Source organism: Podarcis filfolensis, assembly GCF_964270895.1.
Source record: "Podarcis filfolensis genome assembly, chromosome: 10".
NCBI classification, from domain to species: Eukaryota; Metazoa; Chordata; class Lepidosauria; order Squamata; family Lacertidae; genus Podarcis; species Podarcis filfolensis.
Window position 1 is genome coordinate 40,317,676 of NC_139612.1, and position 23,921 is coordinate 40,341,596.

General features: G+C 40.8%; 2 long non-coding RNA genes across 2 annotated transcripts in view; one reads left to right on the forward strand and one right to left on the reverse strand.

Moving 5' to 3' along the window:
- LOC310743324 overlaps positions 1 to 23,921 on the forward strand; it is an 84,122-nt gene that overhangs the window by 1,597 nt on the left and 58,604 nt on the right. The window lies entirely within an intron of this gene.
- LOC310743328 lies at positions 5,393 to 9,329 on the reverse strand. The gene is made up of 3 exons (XR_014538954.1): positions 9,225 to 9,329; positions 7,899 to 7,952; positions 5,393 to 5,712 (listed from the first exon to the last, which is right to left on the reverse strand). It is a non-coding gene; the product is annotated as an uncharacterized lncRNA (long non-coding RNA).

The window sequence follows — 23,921 nt, forward strand, 5'->3', positions numbered from 1 at the left end:
ATCCCATTTAATTCATTGAGGCTTACTTTTAAGTAGACATGGATAGCTTACACTGTCTGAGTATTCTACAAATTTTATAACATTATTGAAGTGCTTCAGATTGCTTACTGAAGTCCCACTAAGCACTGTAATTGAATTGCCGCCCTATTTTTCAGAGATCTTCCTGCCTCTTCTATCTAAGAATAAAAGAAAATGTTACAGCCCATTCTTATGCTGATTTGAATGGAGCTGCCCCTCCTCATTCAGCTTCTTAGTTCTTTTACTACTTCTCTTTTACTTGGGATTTTCTTTGCCAACAACCCCTTTGAGAATTTACTTTTATCTTTTCTTTTAATACTTATTTTTAGCAGAAAAAGCAGATTAACAAGATTTTGCCTTGACACTTTAGGAAAGAGGCTTTACTTCTCAAGAAATCTCATCTAGAGATTTTATGCATTTAAAGCACTATTTACTTAAACTTGAATATATTCCTGTTTCTTCTGTGAGTTCATGATTATGCTATTTTATTGTATTCGAGTTGTAGTCTGTCATATAAATTAAATTAATTATAACCCTGGGGAGTAGGCCAGGGACAGATTCTAATGCAATAGGAATGCATCCATCAGATTTTTCCATTATTCTTTGGATATGTATAATGTGATTTGAGGGCTTATTTAAAAACAAAGGAATTACCTTATTTCAATTTAATGTCAAACATACAAACTGAACCTGGTGTGGTAATTGTTGCTCCAGCAAAGTCATTGAAGTTTACAAAGTCATTACAGATGGCTAAAGAGATAAGACTAATGAAATGCTGTGATCAACTTCTTAGTTTCTTCAAGAGTTATGCCTGCAGCAGTAGTACATCCTATCTCACTTCCCACAAATACTCACTTCTTGAATAAATTGATGGAGAAAGTGGTGGAGCTGTTGCAGGTGTTCCTGAAGAATACAGATTATGGAGAGTTGGGCAGAAGGAAGGCAACTTTGTTTCTGCTTCCCAGTCTCTCAGCAGCTTTCGATACCAATAATCATAGTATCCTCCTAGACCTGCTCTGTCTGAATTGATATTGGGGACACATTCTGTGGCTACTACCTATAGGTGAATAGTGTTGGGAAATGTTTTTTGCCCCGTGTTCCTTGCACTATGCTGTGCTGCCATGAGCGATCTTGTCTTCAATGATGTTCTACTTCTATATGAAGCCAACAGGAGTGGTCATTAGTAATTTGGGCAAAATGTCAGTAGTATTCTGTTCTGTTTCTCCATAACATCTGAGTCAGAAACAACTGTGTATGATCTAGTGTTTCCCAATTTGTGGTCTGTGGACCCCAGGGGGTCCATGGCACCATTCATGTAACAAAAACTACCATATATAAACTTTTCAAAAGTAGGGGGATCCATGGCTTGGCTTTTGAAAAACAGGGGATCTACAGTACTTACCTAACTGGAAACCACTGATCTAGACCATTGTCTTGGTTTCATAATGGACTTGGATGAGCGAATCTAAACTAAATTTGAATCCTGGGGAAAAAGAGACACTGTAGGTAGCTTTACTGGGTCTTAGAGATTGGTTAGTTGCCTGTTCTGGATGGGGTTGGACTCCATCTGAAAGAACAGGGTGCTCCTGAGTCCATCATGGTTGCTGAAGCTTCAGGTAGCCTCAGTGGTTAGAAGTTCCTTTTATCAGCTATAGCTATTACACCAAATATGGACATTCTTGGACAAGGATAGCTTGGCCACAGTGATTAATGCATTGGTAACTTCAATACTCCAATTACTGCAATTTACTGTGGAGCTACCCTGAGGTCCCTTCTGAAAGCTCCAACTGGTGCAAAATGTTGTTGCTGGACTTTTTTGAGGATATACTACTGCCAGGATATAACTCCAGTGCTTAAAAGCTTGCACTGGCTGACTATATGCTACTGGGCCAGATTCAGAGTTCTTGCATTAATTTACAAGGACACCTTAAGGACCACCTGATTCCTTATATCCCTGCCCCATTACAGGGGAGTCTTTGTTAGTAGTACCCCATTCAACTCCCACCCGGAAACCAATGTCCCCACTGTGGAATGAAGTGTGGATCCAGAATTGGCCTCCATGGTCACTTACGGACTCATTGTTAAAACCATGTTTATGGAAGACAATCTTACTTGGCTATGAGTGATCGCCAAAGAAGAAGAAGAAAGATTGCTTGGACCCAACTCTATGGAAATCCTTCCTGGCAGAAAGCATACAGGCCTCCTTCCTGTTACAGATAGGTAGCCGTGTTGGTCTGCCATAGTCAAAACAAAAAAAATTTTTTTCTTCCAGTAGCACCTTAAAGACCAACTAAGTTAGTTCTTGGTATGAGCTTTCGTGTGCATGCACACTTCTTCAGATACCTCCTTCCTGTTGAACTTCAGTGCCTGCTCATCTCCGCCCCCCCCCCCTTTCAGCAGGCACTTTAAATAAAGTTTTCTGATTTTGTAGATAATTTGACGGCTTTTATCTTTAGTGTATCTTTTGTAAGCGTATTGTATTGTATACACCTTCTAGACAACAGTGCTAAGCAGAATATACCAGTAAATAGTTGAAGTAAATATTTGTTTATTTTATTGTTATTTATTTACGTTATTGCTTTAGCTATTTTTACTTTTTATTTGTTCATTTTCAGAAGGACTCTAAGGAGTCCAACCCCCGCACCCCAGCTCCTAAGGGAAAAAATGATACTGGTGGCCCCGGGGGATTCCACATGCATCTGAGTAGATTGTGGAATTGTGCTTTTGCTTAAATCAGCTGAATTTGTTAAATGCTAGCCACCCACCTCGGTGATTCTATTCTGACCTCACAGAAATATAGCAGCCTATAGATCCATAAAGGTCGAGTGTGTCTACAGCAGAGATCAATCACATTATGAACTTCTTCCCAGAATATCAGTCAGTAATTGAGCTAGTAGTTTGGCTGCAGTTGGTAGTGACAGCTGGGAATCCTGGTACTTTTCTCTAAGGGTGGGCAGCTATCCATCATAATCTTGGCAACATAGACCAAGCTTAAATGGCTGTGCCTTGAGGGACTCTGAACAAAATATTTGAGAGATTTCAAACGGAAGCCTGAGAAGAAAAAAAAATTGAGGATTGATTGAAGATGAAACAAAAACATTGTGCCACCACTTTGTCACCTCCAACCTAGGGAATTGTGGTTGCCTTATTAGCCAGATCTTGCATCTGTGGTTGCTGCTGTTGAATACCATGGCGATTCTCAATAAAACCTCCCTCATCAATGATATGATTGTGGATGAGGAGGTCAATCTGGTATGTATCACTGAGACCTTGGTGGGAGAGCAAAGCAGAGTTGGTCTCACGCAGCTATGCCTGCCAAGGTACTCAGGGCAGCATCAGGGCAGACTTGAGGGTCAGGAAAGGGAGTTGCTTTGGTCTTATAGAAATGCCACCTCTCTCTCTTGGCTCTGTGTCCAGTTAAATGGGGATCTAGAGTGTTTGTTCCTGGTGTTGGATTAGGAATTTTTCTGGTTTACCATCCACTTCACTGCCCATCAGTTTTCCAGCCTGAGCTGACAGAGCTGGTCTCTGAGGTGGGATTCAGGACTCCTAGACTGCTTGTTTGGGGGGATTTCAACATCCATGCTGAATACAGTTCAGAAACTTCAATGAGTTCAGAATTCAGCAGCCAGATTGCTCACTGGGGCAAGACAGTTTGAGCATATTGCACCAATCCTGGCCCAAGTGCACTGGCTGCCAATCAGTTTCCAGGCCCAATTCAAAGTGCTGGTTTTGACCAAAAAAGTCTGAAACAGCTCAGGACCACAATACCTCAAGGACCATCTCTTCCCACATGAACCAACCCAGACCCTGAGATCATAATCTGAGGCCCTTTTTCATGTGCCCCCTTCACGAGAGGTTTAGAGGGTGGCAACACAAGAACAGGCCTTTTCCGTGGGGGCCCCCCATTTGTGGAATGCTCTCCCCAGGGAGGCTCGCCTGGCACTTTTGTTAAATATCTTCTCACAAATCTTTGGTTAATTACCAACCTTTGAGCTTTGAAACGTGTGTGTGTGTGTGTGTGTGTGTGTGTTTTGTTTTGTTACTGTGCAAACCACAAAATGCACTCTCCCTGACATGCAACCTTATTAGCACATTTTCCACATTTGTGCAGCACCAAGCACTCACCAGCAATGAGGATGATGATGATGATGATGATGATGATGATTTTAATTTCTACAGCACTGAGTACCTGGTAGCAATTATAATCAACATTTCCATGTATAGCACCAAGCACTCACCAGCCCTCAGCCGGAATCGCCTATGATCAGAGATGCCGTGACACTCAAAAGCCAGTGTGGTGTAGTGGTTATGAGTGGCAGACTAGGGTCTGGGAGACCAGAGTTCAAACCCCCACTCAGCCATTGAGTTCATTGGGTGGCCTTGGGCCATTTTCTCTCTGTCTCTCTCTGCCTAAAGCTAGCTCACAAGATTGTTGGGATTAAATGATGAGGGGGAGCACCCATGTACCCCCACATTGAGCTCCTGGTATAATAAGGTGCAGTATATAATAATAAATGCAGTATATAAATTGTTGTCCAGCAACATTTGAAATATGAAGTCAAAGTGGAGAAGGTGACCAAGGCAAAAAATCAAGGAACAGGTGGGTGGGGGGGCAGAGGGAATGGGTGGGCAAGGGAAGTAGGAGGAGGTGTCAAAGCAGAAGAGGAAGCAGCTGCTCTACTGCTGCTTTACAAGGTAGGGTCCTTGTAGTTGCTGTGTAAAGCAAGGGCAGCCCCAGGGCAGTAGCTTGCTTCTATAGGCCTGCTGCTCTTTGGACACTGAGTGAATAGGCTTGCTGCTGTCATACATAGGCTATGAAAGCAGCAAGCCTATTCACCCAGGCCAACCGCCCAGAGAGGGGCAGCACCTTAACGAAGAGGAAGAGGAAGAGAAGCCACTGCCCCACTGCCACCACCACTTTGCCCAGTGGCTATGGCTGCCCCATTGTGTAAAGGAGCAGCAGGGAAGCAACTTCCTCTTCCTCCCCAGTGCCACTTCTCTTAGGCATCGGCCTCATCCTGTGTCATTGGTGGGCTGGCTCTGCATAGAGGACACAATGAAGCCAATGGCATCCCAACACAATGTAATTCTCTTCCCCAATCCCATTGAAGTACCCTACTGAAATGACCCAAACCACCTTGGAGTCAGAGGCAGTATGCTTCATTGAGAGTCCATTTTATGAAGTCTCCATTGTGTCATGAGTTAGGTGATGTCCTTATAATTTCTAATTCTAGTGTACTAATAGTTTAAGATAAAACACCTCAGGATAGACTTAAGTTTAATAAACTGAATCTCTTTTTTTCTGCATCTATATAAGATAGCACTATTAATTATTATTATTTTACCACCAACAGTAAATTTCTCTAACAAATATTGCTATTGTTTTAATGCATCCTCAGGAATCATAACTGGGAGGTGTTGAAATAGGAAGGTGAATTTAGGTTTCCCCCAGCCGTGAAAGATTATTTTTCTTCTACTGCACAAGTTATTACTTTACATTTCTTGAAAGGGGAACAAGATTTCACTTTCATAACCTCTTTAGATGTAACAATACTCAGGTGTAGTGTTAGGTTTGAGAGCTGTTGCAGTCACCTTTGTTCTGTTACCAGGGATGTTAATAGATAGGAGGATGAGCGCATATGGTAATTTATCTCATGCCCTATGGAAGTCGCTGAGCTGTTTCTGTAAGCACTGGAATGACAAGCAACATATTACTTAACATCAGTAAAATGTCATTAGTAAATGTATTACATGCTGCCTCCTATTAATTGTAATTCTCTGCTCAGATCTTGTTTGCTAGCCCTTCAGTAGTTCCTGTAAAAGGAACTGAGGAGCAGGGGAAGCCTGCTTGGTGCACTAGGATAATTTTATCAAGTGTGAGTAGTACACATTGACTCTAGCCATAGCTTCTGAAGATGAATAGAATTGTTGGATTGCATTCAAAAAATTTGATCTAACATTTAATTTATGTAGGAGTGTCATTAAAATTGGCCATTCTAAGTGATACAAAATGTGAAGAGCATAAAGCAATAATAAAGCTGAGGGAATTGATTTTGTTATAAAGAATAGTATTTCCTCACAGAATTTGACAATTGACATCTTGGCATAAAGCCAGTCTGGTCTATTCCAGTATATTCTGTAAAGTAAAGTAAGGAAAGGAAAGGAAATATTAAGCTGGGCTGCTAGGTTGGAAGTGAGGAATTTAGCATATTAAGAGATCAATATGGTGGTACTACCCTTGAGACAAGGGATCATTACCTGGTTTTAATATGGCTATGAGGTTCAATCAGCACCACATTTCTGGAATCACACCCCATTCTAAGATTTCATTAGGTTGCTTTAAAAAAAGCAGACTCAAAACCCACTAAAAGACTTGTAAAATGCCCCTCCAAGCCCATTAATGCCTAGGATCTTGCAATTCTTTAACTTTTCAATAGCTGCACAGGGGATATAGGCTAAATTAAATGGTTATTCTGTTCCTGGCTGAAGGACTTGATTTTGATCCTTTTAAAAAATGACTTATGCTACCAGAGCCTGGTATATCAGACAGGGCCGGCTGTTTCATGGGGCAGAGTGAGACAGCTACTTCACAAGGCAAATTGTAAGGGGAAGAAAGTGGCTAGAAATGTGTGCTACATGGTCTGCCCTGCAGCCTCTATGCTAGCTTGCTGCCCAAGTGTGCGGTGGAGGACTCTGTTCCATCACCAATGCTGAAGTAATATTCAGCTATCAGTCTACTTACATTTTTTGGTACAGAATAGGGAATATACCATATTGTCATTCACCTCAGGCAACAAAAAGGCTTGGGCCACTCCTGATGTCAGAAGTAACCCATCCAGGGGGTCCCTGGCACCATTCACATAACAAAAACTACCATTGATATATTATTATTATTATTTATTATTATTTTAAAAAAGGGGGGAGTCCGTGGCTTGGCTTTTGAAAAACAGTACTAAATGGGGACCACTGGTCTAGGCAATAGTCTTGATATATCTGTTTCTATATTGATACAAGAACCTTGAACCTGTCCCAGTAGCATTGAGACAGCGAGTGCAGATGATTTATCACAGGTGTCACTTTAGCTTTCCGGTTTGTGTTTGACAAATATTTATCACTGTACTTATGACTTGTCAGGGTTTCCAGGAAGTATCAGGGTACAGTTGGACATTTATTGCCATGCACTGCAGATATCCATCTCAGGTCACAATGATCATACTGTCAGTGCTGCAGCTTGTGAGGAAAGCTATGGAATGCATTTAATGTATGAGATGACATATTTGGGTGTCTCCATACCACAGGGTCCAGATTACTTACTGCATTTATATTCTTCCAAGGAGCTCAAGGTGGCATGCATAGTTCTCCCTCACAATAACCCTGTGAGGTGGATTAGTGAGTGACTGGCTTAAGTGAGCTTTATAGTTGAGTAGGGATATAAACCTTGGTCTCTCAGGTCTGACACTCTTAACTGCTACACCACAGTGGCTATAATTGACATTATATCTATATCTATATCTATATCTATATCATCTATATCTATATCTATATCTATATCTATATCTATATCTATCTATCATTCCCATGACCCACTAAATTATTTTAAATTTATGAAGAAAAAGTGTGTGTATTCTCAGATATGCTTGGCAGTACAGTCATAACTAATAATTTATTCAGTGATTTGGATATGAGCACTTGCTTAAGAACATCCAAAGTGCATTGCTGGATCAGGCCAAGGTTTACCTAGTCCAGATTTTTTTGTAGGAATTGCAGCAACCAGGAGGCACTGCTAGGAAGCTCACCACTAAATGCAGAATACTTCCTCACCTTGCCATAAAATATGCAGTTTACATTAGACATTTCCACAATAAGATTTTACTTACTTTGATTTGGCCACAAGATGGCACTCCAAGACAACAGCTCCCATGTTTCCCTGCCTGCAGATGGATCAAGTTGATTAATATTTGCAGACAGTTCTTGAATATGAAATATTAATTATATTGAAGATATTTCTTATTTTAATATATTGGGACCTTGGTATAAAATAATTAAATAGATCTTGCGTTCTCACAAAATAAATAAAAACATTTATTTTATTTATTTATTTAAAATAAATAAATATTCATTCAACAAGAAGGCCTCCATGGAGGTCAAAGCCATTAAGAAATCAACATACGATAAAATCACAATAAAAAAATACAATTAGTCACATGTCAATACATTAGTAAAATAGGCTGCAGTTCAAAAGCAATGCATATGCTCTGATTTACATGCAATACTTATTCATATTGTTTTAGTACTAGTGATTTTCTGAAAATATTGTAATTTGCATTATTCCATTATTTAGCTATTGTTCAAAAAATACTTTTCACATTTTTATTCCAGTCTCATACAAGTGGTGACCATTTTGTGTGTGTTCAATTGACACTCAACTACCGATGTGTGGGTTGTTTTTGACCCAGAAGAGAGCAGAACAGGGGCGGGAAAGGGTAGGCTTATGCGTGCTCCGCCAACCTGCTGGCGGGGAGGGGGGCAGGAATGCAAACCTCCCCCCCAATTGGAGGTTGCCTGCATAGGATAACCTCTTTAGAGCAACTTTGTGAGGTAGGTTAGATTTAGGGGTAATCATTTGCCCCAGCAAAGAGCTTCATGGCTGGATGGAAATTTGAATTCTGGTCTTCCCAGTTCCATCCAAACACTCAGGATTTTCTGAGGGAAGCCATGGCAGATGAAGTGAAATGAAGCCAGCATATGCTTGCAGTGTAATAGAGCCTTATTCTTTCTTGCAGGAGTTGAAGTCAATTGTTATACAGTGGTACCTCGGGTTAAGTACTTAATTCGTTCCGGAGATCCATTCGTAACCTGAAACTGTTCTTAACCTGAAGCACCACTTTAGCTAATGGGGCCTCCTGCTGCCGCTGCACCGCCGGAGCCCAATTTCTGTTCTCATCCTGAAGCAAAGTTCTTAACCTGAAGCACTATTTCTAGGTTAGCGGAGTCTGTAACCTGAAGCGTATGTAACCTGAAGCGTATGTAACCCGAGGTACCACTGTATTGGCATATAGCAAGTCCCATTCACAAACACCCTCAGCAATACGAAAGTCATCTCCCTGTGATATGTGAATGGAGCTTAAGGCTCTTCACTTTCAGTTTCCTGAAGTGAACAGCGGCAAAATGAGACAATTTTCATACACTGCTGAGTACAGTACTTAGAATTAGAGTTGACTCCAGAGTGAGAAGCTGAGGTGTGCCCTGTTCTCAGGATATGAGTCACTCCATCTAGAGGCAGCTGTTGTTAGTGAGAGATCCTTTCTTCTGTACTGAAAAAAAATAGTGTTGTGTCTTTGCTTAACAATGCTGCCATTGTTACCAAAGTCTGATGTAGAATAAGCACCATTTGTTTTAAGCTCAGTGTGCTTTTGGGGTATGGAGTTTAGGGATTGGCTTAAGCAGCTGGGTCTGGCACAGAATATCATCAAACGTCTATAGGAAGTTTGGGTTTGGGCCCAGCTCTGAATCCTGTATTTCAGGTGTCTTATCCCTTGGAATTACTTAGCGATGGAACTGTGGTGATTTTGTAATTTAAAAGTGTAAGACATAAACAGTTTTGATTTTGTTCTCACATGTAGACAGAATTGCTTAAGTCAAAGCATAATTGACCCTTTCCAACTTTAGTAGTATTTTTCAACAATATTTGTATGTGATTATTTGTGTCAGAAGGTAGACAGGTTGTTTGGCATCCGTCTGTCTCAGGAGACAATGGAAGTGTCTGGCTTCAGGGGTGAAGGCAAACTGTTGTAGAGTTAGAGTGCCTGCTGTGGTTGTAGAGACCAATATGGGGAATGATCACACATGTTTTGTTGCAGCTGGGGCAGATGAAGACGTCTGTTTGTGCTGATGTAGGTTTACCATGGCATTTACAGGGTGAGCTCCTGTTTCTCAGTCCCTGCTCCTGCCAACCTAGCAGTTCAAAAGCACGTCAAAGTACAAGTACAGTGGTACCTCGGGTTACATACGCTTCAGGTTACATATGCTTCATGTTATCAGAAAAGTTGGTGCTTTGCTGTTACTTGTTGTGGGGGTATTTGCCCATGTTTCTGCTTATCTCATTATATGTTACAGTGCTTGCTGTATGAGCTGTCATTTACTGGGGTTTATGAAATAGAGAATGGGCCTCCCACTCATGGAATTGCTATAAATTCGTTACCATGTTTAAAATAAGTTATCCTTTGGAAGAGCATGAAAAAAAAAAGATAATCCATTTCCTTGAAAGCGCCCTTTCTTAACTGAATGTATTAGCATAGGTAATTCCAGTGAGAGCTTTCAGATAATTTTCTTTTAATTTTTCATGAAATTACTTTTGAGCTTATTTACTACGGTGCAGCTACAAATAACTTCATTAAATAGATGTTCTGCCACTAAAGCAAGCTGTTACTTGCAATTGTATGTGAAATGTAAATAACCTTAAGGCATCATACTTGAAGGAGAAATTCCAGTCACTTAGCATACATAGTATATTAACATTGCTAACATACAATGAAAATATTTGATGCACTATGTACAAGATGCTTGCCCATCTGGGTTCATCAAGGATCAGGGCGAAAGAAGAATTCAACATTTGCATTGGATAAGTATATATATTTATAAAATTCTGTAAGAATTACGTGGACTTATTTTAATGAAAATAAGTATATTGATTTGACACTTAAAGATTCTGTAAAGACGCAATCAATATTTTCTGAAATTATAGCATTTCTAAGTTTCGTTTTGAGGGCTGAGCTGGGCAACAATGATTTGTGCACAGATCTCATATCTCTGAGTAATAACAGCAGTGAAGCGAGCAGAACAGAACTGGAGCCCTGGGGGAGAGAAGGATCAATTCAACTCACATCATTCCCCCAATGAGAATCACCCCCCTGAAGCTGCTGCTTGCTTCCTTTGTGGAAAACTTGTGTTTACAAAGCCTATACCTATAATTTTTCTCTAATACAGGGTTTCCCAAACTTGGGTCTGTTTTTGGACTATGACTCCCATCATCCCTAACTAGCAGGACAAGTGGTCAAGGATGATGGGAATTGTAGTCCAAAAACAGCTGGAGACCCACATTTGGGAAACCAAATAGAAGCATTGGTAAAGGAGTAGGGTGGGGGTCACAGGCAAAAAAAAAGAAAAAAAGAAAGGCATAGAGGAAAGGAAACACACACACACACCCTGATAAATGTCAGTTCTCCTCCAGCTGCCATTTCCCCAAATTTAAAGACATGGAGATCTGATCAGCAGAATGAACAGAGAGGCGCCTAGGATGCAGCTTGGCCAACTTTTTGGAATCACTGAAGTAATTCACTTCAGTGAATTCCTCTCCACACAAGGCAATTTGAAGAAAGCGAAGTAATGCACCTTACCATAAAAGGAGTGCCGCTTCCGGAAGACCATTTGATGAAGTCATACCATTTAAAGGAGGGGCATAAAACTACTAAGTTAACTCCAAGTTTAATATTGTCCCAGTACACTTCCATGGTAAGTCCTGTTTCTTGGCTGTATGGCTTTAGTCTTCAGGTAGGGGCTGATAGGACTGGAATGCTACCTCATGAAAAAAGCTTCCCATGTTTAGACAGTGCACACTAAACCTGTAAAGCTCATTCTTTCCATTAAATAATTATGGGCACCTTAGTTTGCCAAGAGTTGCTGAGAATTGTAACTGTGAGAGGTTAACTACAGCACCCATGATTGTTTGAGAGAAATAATGTGTGTTAACTGTGCTTTAAACCATGCTTCTCTCTGATATGATTGTTTTCTCAGCTAGAACTCCCCCCCCCCCGATACCTAATTTTCAATTTTAAGGGTTTGGGAGCCAGGTTAAGGGAGCCAGATGAAGACGCTGCTGATCATTTCAGCCCCAAGTGAAATCTAAAGCAGTCTAGACGCAGGTTTATCACCTTAGGGAGAACTAGGTCAAATAGCTCCCCCCCCCCCCCCGCAAAGTGATATAATTGCATCACAAAGTCATCTGTATGAATCTGCCAAATGGTAAGCAGGATTTCCAAAGCATCAGATGCAAATGTTTGGTAAAATAATTGTATAGATTCAGGTATTAGGAGTTTTCTTCTAACTTTGAATTTCTATGTAGTGTTTGAGGTAGTTGAACTAAAAAAAACCTCAACCATTGACTTCACCCAGCAGATAAATTATATTCAGTTAAAATAACAATGCACTGAAAAAGAAAAAGATTTCACTAAGTGATAGTAATGATGATTCAGCTTACTATTTGCATTTTGAAAAAAGCCATTTAACACTTCTACCTGACCAAATAAGTGAACATTAAGATCAGTTTCCTTTTTAAAATTTATTTTCTGTTTAGATAGAGATGCTTAATTTGCATGCATTTTACTCCGTGAATGTTGTGTTAATGTGAATGAAACACATTTACAATGTGTAAATAGTTGACTCAAAGCACCAGTTCAGTTTGCATGAATAGGCCTTTTAAGCTTCTTTGCCCTTTCTGCCCTGTGGTTGAATAGATAAATAAAGAAAAGGCGCCCTTATTATTTTTTGCGGAGTCTTAATTTAAAGATCTCTGCTAAATCAACTAAACTCAGCCTTCACATTTTTACCCTATCACTTACTGCTGCTTAAGTTGCTTGGCACAAATTCTATAAATAACTTGCTGAAAGAGCTCTATTTTCAGAGTGTGTTAAAACTAGACTCTCTGTGATGTCCCAACAACAGCAGGGTCTTTCCCAGACATACAACATGAAGTCTTGAAGCTGATGTGATAAAGCTTCCTGATTGGTATAATTAGATGGATGGAGCTTTTATCCTTTGACTTTTTTTCCTTCAGTAGCGTAAATCCCAGAGAATGGGAGGATAATCTGTGAAGAATTCCCACAGGAGTAAAAAGAATTTTCAGATCCTACCATTTTAATATTCTATCTAGATAAACTGGACTAATTATTTAGAACCAGCTCATTTGCTGTAAGGTGGAATTCGCTGACAAAAGCTTCTGTTTCGTGAAAGGCAAAAATGCTCTTGTCATAAAAAATAAAACTATATCCTTAGCAAACAACCACGTACCTTATATAGCAAAGCATATATAGTTATTTTCATGTAGAGAGTTAGGCCAATTTTTCAGGTTGTATTTTGTAGCATATCTTATTATCATGGACAAAATATACAAATATTAAAATGATTGACACTGAATTGGCAGGATGGGATGAAATTACTTTAGTGTTCATATTGGGCTTCCACAATGGTTTCCACAATCCAGGAAGCTGAAGATATCTTATTTAACAGCACAATTCTACACTTGTTTACTCAGAAGTTTGGCTTGACATGATATGTGAACCATCCCATTGAGTTTGGTGGGGCTAGATCCAGGTACTGTAGATGCTTACAAAATCCACATTTTCTCTAATTGCTTTGTCCCCTAGCAGTCCATACTCAAGCGGCTTGCTTTCGGGCATGTTTTCAAATCCTGAGTTTCTATGTCAATACCTGGTGGGTGTCTCCTTTATTCACACATCACTGTTTCCTGCTATGCCTGTCTCTAAGTCTACCTCTTTACAAACCACTCATTCCACAACCAACTGAGCAATGCCAGCAACTAGGAACAAAGGGAGGCTTGGGAGGGAGTGGATTTGAACCATCCACACTTGAAGATCAGGGGCAAAGAGCCCACGAATTGTTGAGTAATAGTTTACTCTCCTATACTGTTGCTCTCCTATATGTACTGCTATTCAAAACTTAGGGAATCTCCAGATCTCCAGGGAATCTCTGGGGATGAGAAAGTGTGGGACAGCGTTGGTTGGAAAATAACACCCCATGGACAAAGATGAAGTAAAAGAGGCACGAGGGGTTCACAATCCGTATTAAGCTGAGGTATGAGTTAGGTTCATGGTTTTAATAGTTATAATAGTTCATTTTGGACACCTGCTTTGTTTAATTTGTTGGGGAGAGTCTCAGAATTTTAAACTGTTGCCTTTGACATTCTAACCTAGAGGATTTCAATCAGTGTTGAAATCTGAGACAGTTACTCTTTCAGCTTCTGTTATATTGGTGTAGATGAGGTCTGCTTAGTGCTATCATCTTATAGGAAGTTTCCTTACAGCATATAGACTGCTGACAATGGACTGCTATTTATTGTGAAGGGCATTTTAAATTGCATTGCTCTTTCTTCTAATTTGCACAAAATATTACAACCTCAAACCAGGTTGAGAATCTGTATTTGGAAAAAGGTATGAGGAGCATGATGTGCAATACAAGAACACAACTGAGGGAACAGGGATCAACCTTCTAATGTATTTATAGTTCATGGATGAACAACTTCCTTCAGTTAATTCTTCTTTTTCCTCAACTTCCACCGATTTAACTTTGAGGAACTGGATATGAGCATTTGGAACCCTGGCCACTTGCCAGAAGCATGCTCCAGCCGCCTCTCAAGTGTCCCTTATTATTAGGGAAACAAAAGGGGGAAATCCCAGAGGTGGTTGTGCAAATGTTTTGAATAAAAATCTCTCTTTAAATGCTCAACACATTTGGAGTCATTTCAGGTTCCTTCTCAGGGAATTTTAAGACTGCTACAAGGGGATCCCATTTCCACTCTTCTTGAATACAAGAGCACCAAGGAGGCTGAGAGAAGAAAAGGAAATATTATAACCCCACAGAGCACTTTCAAGTATAAAAGCAGATACATACTGGATTTAATATTGCAGAAGGGCAAATCCAGACATGAAAGTAAATTCTTTGTCGGCTTATTAACAGCTGTTAATAATGATGTTGTTTATTTGATCCACTTGCAATTTTTTTAAAGATTTTGTTTACCTCATCCTCTTTTGAGAGGGTGTTGCCTTAAAAATGTAACAGTAGGACTATTTACATTGGCACCAGTGATGTTTACTTTCTGTTATGCTAATATTTCCTATAACTGTCATATGGATAAAATATAGGCACACTGTAGATCGAGGTGGGATGAAATTTTTCGGCTGAAGGACTGTGTTCTACATACCAAAAGTATGCATGGCCAAAGTAAGAGAGCCCCCAGACATATTCACCATGCCACACACAGGCATACTTACATACACACACACTATATATATACATATATATACATACACACACACACACACACACACCACACACACACATATATATACATATATATATAATGCACACACCCCTTCATTCATAATGTATGAATGGTTTTCAAAAAAAGTGAACAGGAAGCCTAGATTAGGATCCTGATTGGGGGGTGTAGAGGAATAACCCCTTCTCCCCCCCCCCATGTATTCCCAGTCTAAATATGGCCTCTTGCGCTTGCCGTTTGCATTGGAAAGAAAACGTGCATTTGCCAATGGAAGCTTGCTTTCCAATGCAAATGACATGCACCAATAGGAGCTTGCTTTCCAATGCAAATAGCAGATGATTAATATTTGGGACAATAATAGGACACAACGAGTTAAAGTCCTCTAGTCCTTGCCAAAATCCCAATCTGGATTGGGGCCCCCTTTGCCTGATATTTACCCATTCACATAATTACTCACTGTGTGAACGGTGTCACTTCTATTTTGGCCCTGAGATGCATGTGAAGGAAACAAGTCGTGTTGCTTAAATGAAAAGCTATTTGCCTTTTTTTTTTTACAACAGCAAAATGGGACAAAGTATAGCTCGTTTTTCTTTATTTAATTTTTAAAAATGTATATACTGCTTAATTTAAAAAGCTTCTTTATAAAATATAAACTAGACATTAAATCTACTGATAAAATCAGTTGTTAAAACAAGTTTGCTTCAATTATATTAGATCATTACATAAAGCCATAGAAAGAAGCAGCACCACTATCGCATTATACCTCACAATTGCAGTATAAGTATGCAGTTTAAACGGCTTCCAATTAAAATTACACTAAATCCCTTCTGACCCCATTCTTTTCATTCCTCTGAAAATGGAATGTTTCTGAAGCAGTAATGGCTGCAGACATTGTGGGGGTGGGGTCGGGTGGTGATGTTTCTATTTTACTTATTATATGTGGGGTTTTGTGTCAGCGTTGCTTGTGCAGGTTCTCTGCTGTTCACTTGTGTTCCTTTGGTGGTGAGAGAGGTTGGGGTTGGCCTAGGGTGTGGTTGTTTGTTTGTGATTGGCTGTGGTGGTGGTCTTTGTTTTCATGTGTGAGTGGGGTAGGTGGGTGTTTTGGATCAGGTTAGCCATATTGATTTGTATGCTGTTGGTGGATTTTTGTCATTGTCTTGTTGGGCTGTGTATGTGATAAAGGGAAGCCATACTGGGGTGAAGGCGTCTTCGTGACAATTTGTTGTTGACAAGGACAGCTGGACATATAAAGGGCCCCATTACCTTCAGTAGCTTAGGGCCTCATCAAACCTAAATCCAGCCCTGATTGCAATGTTGTTTTTCACTCTCCAGTTGTGAGCATTAGACAGAGACTGCACACAGGAGCCTTCCTTATGTCATTGGTCTGTCTAGTTCAATACTGTCCGCTACAGTGACTGGCAGTGGTTATCATGGGTTTCAGACAGGGGACGTTCCTAGTCTGACGTGGAGATTCCAGGACCAATCCAGGCACCTCCTGCCTGAGAAGCAGATGCTCTCCCGCTGAGCTACATGTGTTGGGTGCTTCAGGTGGTAAATGCTGTAGGATGGACAGTGGTGGTGAGGAGTGGGAGGACAGAGCTGTGTGTGATGCTCGGAGCTGTATGTGCCCTGCACCCTAGTCTACTGCTCACAGTTGTGGTGGAGGACACTGTCTCATTACCCGTGATGAAGCAAGATTCTATTGCCATTCCAATCATCTTCTCTAGTTGTGATGGGGTGGTGGGCAGCTTGACCTTTTCCACAAAAATCAATGTATATTGGGCCAGCCTTTTGACCGGCAGATAGGAAAGATAAGAAAGAACTGGAAGTATCTTGTAATCTTGTCTGGATTTGTTTATTTTCAAAGGTAAAGGATACAAAGACCAGTACCCAGGTACTCAGTGGTAGAAAGTCAGATTGTGCTGACTGGCCCTGCCATGGCTATTGCACTTGCTGTTGCTCTCCACCACTTCATAGAATCATAGAGGTGGAAGGGACCCAAGGGTCATGTAGTCCAACCCACTGCAATGCAGGAATCTCAGCTAAAGCATCCATGACAGACGCAAGGAAGGTAATTTCTGTAAAGGAGAGCCCACTGATTGAATTCATTGTTCTCAAATATACATAGTACATACATGGTTGCAGGGCAGAGCTGGTGGAGGGATGCTGATATGGAGCAGAATGCTTAAATGGGGCCCCAGTCAATGTGTAATCTAACATAAGCTTTTATGGAAGAAGACAGAACAGCATGCTCCCTCTGTAGCTGTCAATAACCTTGCCAGGGAATTTCTGGATGCTGTTGTGGAAAATAATCCTGTATTTTGGGTTGCCTTTGATGACAGATTCATGTAGAGCAGACCATGACAGACTACCTCCTTGCTGAGGTGGATTGCAGACAGCACAATAAACTGCCCCAACATCTGTACTGGCTCCGTCCCTAAAGTCTTTCGGGGTGTGAGCGTTGGTCTAAAAAACACTTGGCAGCTTCGATTCTAAATGCCCCAGAGCCCACCTTGTCTCAACAACTCACAACCAGTTACTATTTACCAAGAACACTTTCTTGACTACCATGCAATCCAACACAAGTATATGCAGGGAGCTGTCGTCAGTGGCTTCCCCACAACCAGATCTCTCCTCTGAAGAACTTCCCTCCTTGAGGAAAAGCATTCAGATTCAGCAGGTTTAAAGCAACATTAATTTAACTGAGTATTTTGTTTTTAATGGATGTGTGGTTTGGTTTTTATTTTTAAACTGTAGTTATCTACCCCAAGACTATGCAAAGGCGTGAGAGGGAGATATTGAACTAAGTAAATAACACACAGTAAGACTCACTATATTGACCTTTTGAAAAATATCAGTATGTTTGACCATTTTTATCAACTATTTGCTAACATAGAAAAGTTCTCCTTTAAATAGCAGTCATTATGACAGGTCTCCAAGCATGGCGGGTGGAGAGTTGAATTCTTGTCTTTGTTTTATTATTTTTTTTGTTTCTCCCTTCTGAAGCTCTGTGGCAGGGAAACTGCGTAGTTCTAGCGGAGAATGGATACTTGCATACTTTGGGAAAGAGATTTGTGTTTGGTCAATGAAAGAGAAAACAAGCTAGGAGGTGATAAAAATGTCAAGGTCATAATGTTCATGGAAGCTTTTTGACCAGCCAGGAATTTTTATTCATTCTTTAAATGCAAATACCTAGGCACTGTGGACACGTTCCATACCTCCTGCAGAGCACTAGGTGGAAAATTACAATTAGCCTCCCAGAACGAAAATATAGTCCCGAGTACAAGAAGCCAAATTCTCCTTGTACAGAGATGCAAATTTATCCCCAGAGTCCCTCAGAATGTTCACTATTAGGATCGTATCAGGTTACAATGGTGTTTTGGCCCAAGACCAGGACTTGTTTGGCTTCAGGGATGCTGTAGAAATATTTCCAGTTCCTGGGTGACAAATATGCATATTGAATATTAGGTACGGGTTCCATCCAGTGGTGGATTTGTGCTAAGTGGAAGCACTTCTGTGGCTAGTGCAAGGTGAGGCACCTCATTTTTATCATTCCTGCCCTACTTGTAGCCCTTTGGGGTCTGTGCCATATACTACACTGTTCCAGAGGGTTCATGAACCCTTAGGAGAAATTTTAGGGGCTTTGGGGGCATGGAAATGTTGCATTAGGTAGGAGGCATCAGTGAAAAATCTGATGTCCTACCTCGTCCAAGGGGATGCACTTCAACAAGTGCAAAGCCACTGCTGTGAATACAGCCCTGTATGTCTGATTCAAGTACATTCTGTGTTCCTGTGAATACCATCAAAGTCTGTGAGATACCTTACCAGTTGACAGGGCCAGCAACCCACTAAGGGTGCATTCCTATTTTAAAGGAATCACAGTAGTTCCATTGAGCTCAATGGGACTTACTTTTGAGTAGACATGCATAGGACTGTGCTGTCAGAGAGAGTTTATAAAGCCTAAATCATGCTACATTTTCTATTCCCTTCCCCCATTTTATTTTTTGCTCTACATACTCCGTGGATATAGTTTATTAGATGTGTTCACCTGGGAATTTTGGTGTTGCCCTGAAGAGCAAATTAAGATGAGGAGGCAGTAAGAAAACAGGTAGCCTCAGGATTCTGCTGCCTTGCCTGACAGCATCTGAGGAAAGAGCATTGAAACTAGACCACCCATTTGCTGGTTCGAGACTTGCTTCAGGTCCCTCTTTGGTTAGCTTGGCTTGTTTTAGTTTGGTTGCCAGGTCCACTCTCTCACCTCCGTCGTTAGTTTTTTCCTCCCTTCCAATCCAGGTGTGGTCAACTGACCACTCATAAGAATGGAGGTTTCTTGGATTATTTGCTTCATTAGCCTTGGATTGAAAGTAGGTTGAAATTTTGGCCTGTTTCTTCTTTGGGGGAATTGTTACAGGTTCTGTGGGTGAAATCCCCAGTTCTTTTCAACATTGTCTTGTAAGTACCATGCTCGGAATTGGAAATAAATAGGGCTACTTTATCCAGCCCACAGTTTTAAGGGCTTTGCACGGAGGAGTTCAAAGTTGATTTAAGTAGCTTCAAAAGGGAGGGGAGATTTGAAAGTCCACCTGACAGCTCCCGGAGTCTTTTACTGATAAAAGTTGGCAGTTATTTTCATAGGTTGAGCCTTTTTATCAGAGTAATTTGATAATTAGAGCTCCTACTCACACAGCAGAGACTCAGTGGAGACTTGACCCGGCGCCATTATCTCCCAGAAGTGCATCATGCTATATGGTAATTTTCATAATTGCAGACCCTTCCCCATGCAACATGCAAACTGTGCTATAGGTATGCAGGACACATACTTCAGGAAACTTGAATGTGCTCACAGTTGAACGTGTGAATTAGCTGAGATTTTTGCTTGGCCTTAAGTTCAATTCCTATGTAGAGCCCATCCCTTTTAAGCATCTTACCAAATGTAAATAATAGAAAGTTGTGCTCTTTATTCAGCCAGAAATTCAAGAGAGCTCTAATTTTGAAAGTAAAAGGTATGAGAACTACAGTTCCATTTGGCATATGTACTACAATTTAAGTGCTGAATTTGATCAGGAATTTTTAGCAGAAGTTGCTTTGTATTTTTATAGTATGCATCTTCCACTCTGAAACAGTAAAGTTCACATCCCAGTCTTAAAACAAAATAAGCTCTGGGTCTACATTTGACAAAGTGGTTGTTTTACTAAGCAAACATTAAGGAAAATTTGTGCTAACCAATACTAGATCGGTCATGTTGTATATTTTCCCCCATTGATGATCAGCACAAAAGAACATCTAACATGTAATTCTAATTCTAGTGAAAAGCAACATAACTCCAGGATGCCTACTGACAAAAGGCATATATTTAATATAAAATACACAAATGTCTTTTTCTAGAGATACTGTATTTATTCTTGATACAGTGGTACCTCAGGTTAAGTACTTAATTCGTTCTGGAGGTCCGTACTTAACCTGAATCTGTTCTTAACCTGAAGCACTACTTTAGCTAATGGGGCCTCCTGCTGTTGCCGCGCTGCCAGAGCACGATTTCTGTTCTCATCCTGAAGCAAAGTTCTTAACCTGAAGCACTATTTCTGGGTTAGCGGAGTCTGTAACCTGAAGCATATGTAACCCGAGGTACCACTGTAATTGTTTCTTTGTCTACAGTTGGGGAAATAATTTCCTTGGCACTAATGTTCTCCTTCTAGGAGTGGTATAATAATTATCTAGTTCAATTCCCAGAGCAGAAAAAAGTTATTTATCCTCAGTGTCCCTTTATGGTGTTTACTTCAGGTCAGTGTTTGGTTTCAACACCGGTAACCACCTGAGTACGAATCACAGCTAGTGCTAGCAGAATCTATTGTCTGTAGGAAACTGCACAAGCAAAATACCGGTACATTCAAATATTTGTTGACTTGATCAAATGGAGAGAGCTTTTCTTTTGAACAGGAAAGACACAAAATAGGACATGGGAAGCACGTAGGCAAGAGTCCACTATCAATTGAGTCTTACAGTGATTCCCTAGCCAGTGAGTTAAATTGGAGTTTAAAGACCCTCAACAATAATCTTACTACAACATAAAAATTGCATACAAGTAATAATAATACGATACTATTTAATACATATTTAATACAAAGCATACAAAGCAAATGTTTACGGTGAAATCAGATACTCAAACATGGAACTCAACTTGGTATTAATAATCTTCTGGATTACTCTATGCCTGCACATGTAGTGTCAACTAGCAGATTGTGTGGTGGGGCTGCACCACTCACTTGACCTCCCTCTGGCTGAGTTGCTACTGCATACCAACGGGGACAAGTTGGAAGTGAGGCCAGCATGGTGCAAACATGCTGGCAGAGCCAATCTGGTCTCCTGCCAGTGCTTGCACCACACTAACTGCTGCACTGCCTTGCTCCTGGAGGTGGGTCAGGTGACCAGCATGGCCCCACCACACCTTCTGCGACTGGTAGTATCTATACAATATGTGTGTGTTATTGTTTTTGTGTGTGTACAGAAAGATATAGGTGCATATCAGTTCTTACAAATCCTTCACTTCAAAAAAAATGCATTATTGGTGTTTTTTCTTCAGTACCGGTGGGTATACTGAGACCACTGGCGGAGGAAGAGGAGTGCGGGGGGAGTGCACTGCCCCTGTCAGCGTGATCCCAGTGGGGTGCCATCACGGCTGCCCCCCACCTGCACTGGGCACCATGCTCCCGCAGGCGGCATGCCACACCCCCAGGATGCGCGTCATGCCTCTGCTGGCGGCGCACCATGCCCCTGGATGTGTGCCAGGCCCACCCCCACCTGCTCTCTGCCACTGACTAAGACGAGTGATTTTCTTCCATAAAAGCAGGTGGTGAGGTTACCACTTGTAGCTTCTATTGCATGTCTGCATAAAATATGAAGAAAATGTGATGTTGACCACTTCTTACAGGGTATTCTCATTCTTTGTCATTAGAATGTAGTAAGGATTTCATGGGATAATTTTTGTCCTCTGCACAAAAATAGATCACTTCTTTTCCAAGCTGCTGTGACTTCCAAGCTGTCACTCTTAATGAATGACTGTATGTACCAGTATGGAGCTGTGAGGGCCCAGCAGCAGTCAGTCTCCGGTTGGTCAGGTTTTGACATCCATGTAAGGGCCTTATTGTCAGTGCAGGGAGGGGAGCAGAGGCCCCAACCCATTAGCCTAATTTGTACCAGCTTTCATTCAGTATTATTTCCTCTCATGGATCTGTCTTTATCTGTATCAATTCCAGCTGGCTGCATCAAGGTGAAAGTGAGTTGCCTCCATCAGCGCAGGTGGCCTTGCCCCCCATCATTTGACTCATGTCCTTCTGATTTATGCTGTGGCTCTGGGGACCTGAATTTATTGATGTTCTTCTTCTCTCCTTTACTTTTTTTATCTTGTCTATTATAAATTGTAAGCTATTAATTTAAGGTGTAAACAGCCAGTTATGTCTTTGCACTCTATAAATAAACTAAATAAGTAAGACAATGAGTCAATGGCCACTGGATATCCACAGAGCTCTACCACCACCCTTGTCACTTCATTTTCCAACTCACAGGTGGAAAATGACAAAAAAGAAATATGGCAGGGAAAGTATTAGGTAAGGAGGGATGGGTGAGCATCTACATCCCCTATGTGGGCCTGAGGCTGCCACAGCTGGCAGCTCTTAAGAAAGCAGAACATAACTGGAAGAAATACCAGCCAGGTATGGTGTGCTTGAATTAAAGAAGCCTTTTGAGGATGTTATGTACTGAGTTGAATAGGATCCAAAATGCAGCAGTCTGATTGGTCCACAGGAGCCACCCAATCCAGCTCCAGGTGGAAGTGAATCCGCAACCCGATTGGCCTACAGGAAAATCCTGGAATTAGCCAATCACGTGGGGCCCATTGTTTAAATAATGTATATAAAGCAGACATTCTGGGGGAACTCCCATTCCTCCTCACCACTACGAGCTGAATAAAGAGCATGAAATCCACTCTCGACTCCGAGTATATTTCAGAGGACTTGGCACAAAACTTTTAAGATCAGCTTGGGTGGGGAAGACACAACTGCCAGGCTTAGGATGTTAGCAGGTGGAGAGTTAATATTTCTTCAAGGATACCAGCTTGCTTAACTCCAAAATTAGGGCCTACCAGAAGGTATTTTTATGCCCAATCTTTTGTTCTAGGCACTGGGTTATATTAATATTTCAACATGCCTTGAAGTTTTTCCATATATAGAATATTTCCAGAAATATTTTTCCTGCTTGTTTTTCTCCCTGTGGCCCTGTCCTCCCTCAGATTAGTTAGGGACATGTGTAAATATTTTTCTTACTGAACTGTGGGAAAGGAGCTATGAGCTGCCTTGACCTTCGTGCAAGGTTAGATTTCGGAACTCACTGTCATTGAAAAAAAAATCAACAAGAAAGTACAGAAACCTTGGGGACCAGCAACTTTGGCGACTTATCAGTAAGCTCTTCAGTGTGCTAGGAAGTGGCTGCTAAGGAAAGTTGAGTTTTTTAAAAAAACACTTCACTATTGATATGGTACCAAGTAATCATATCTAAAAATAGAGAGTGCATATTTGTTCCAAATTTGCTTTGTTTATTTATGCCAATGCTAGCTCCCTATTTAGATACTTTGGTAGTACCAGATGTTCTTATAATTTTCTGCAACATATACATATCCCTGAAGATTTAGCCCATGGACGTAATTATACTAAAATACCATCTTTGTGTAATTTTCCATTGCGCACAGGCAATTTCTCTTCTGCACTGTCCATAGGTGACATAATGTGGAAATAGTTCCCTACTGGATATATTTAATTCCAGATCAGTAACAAAA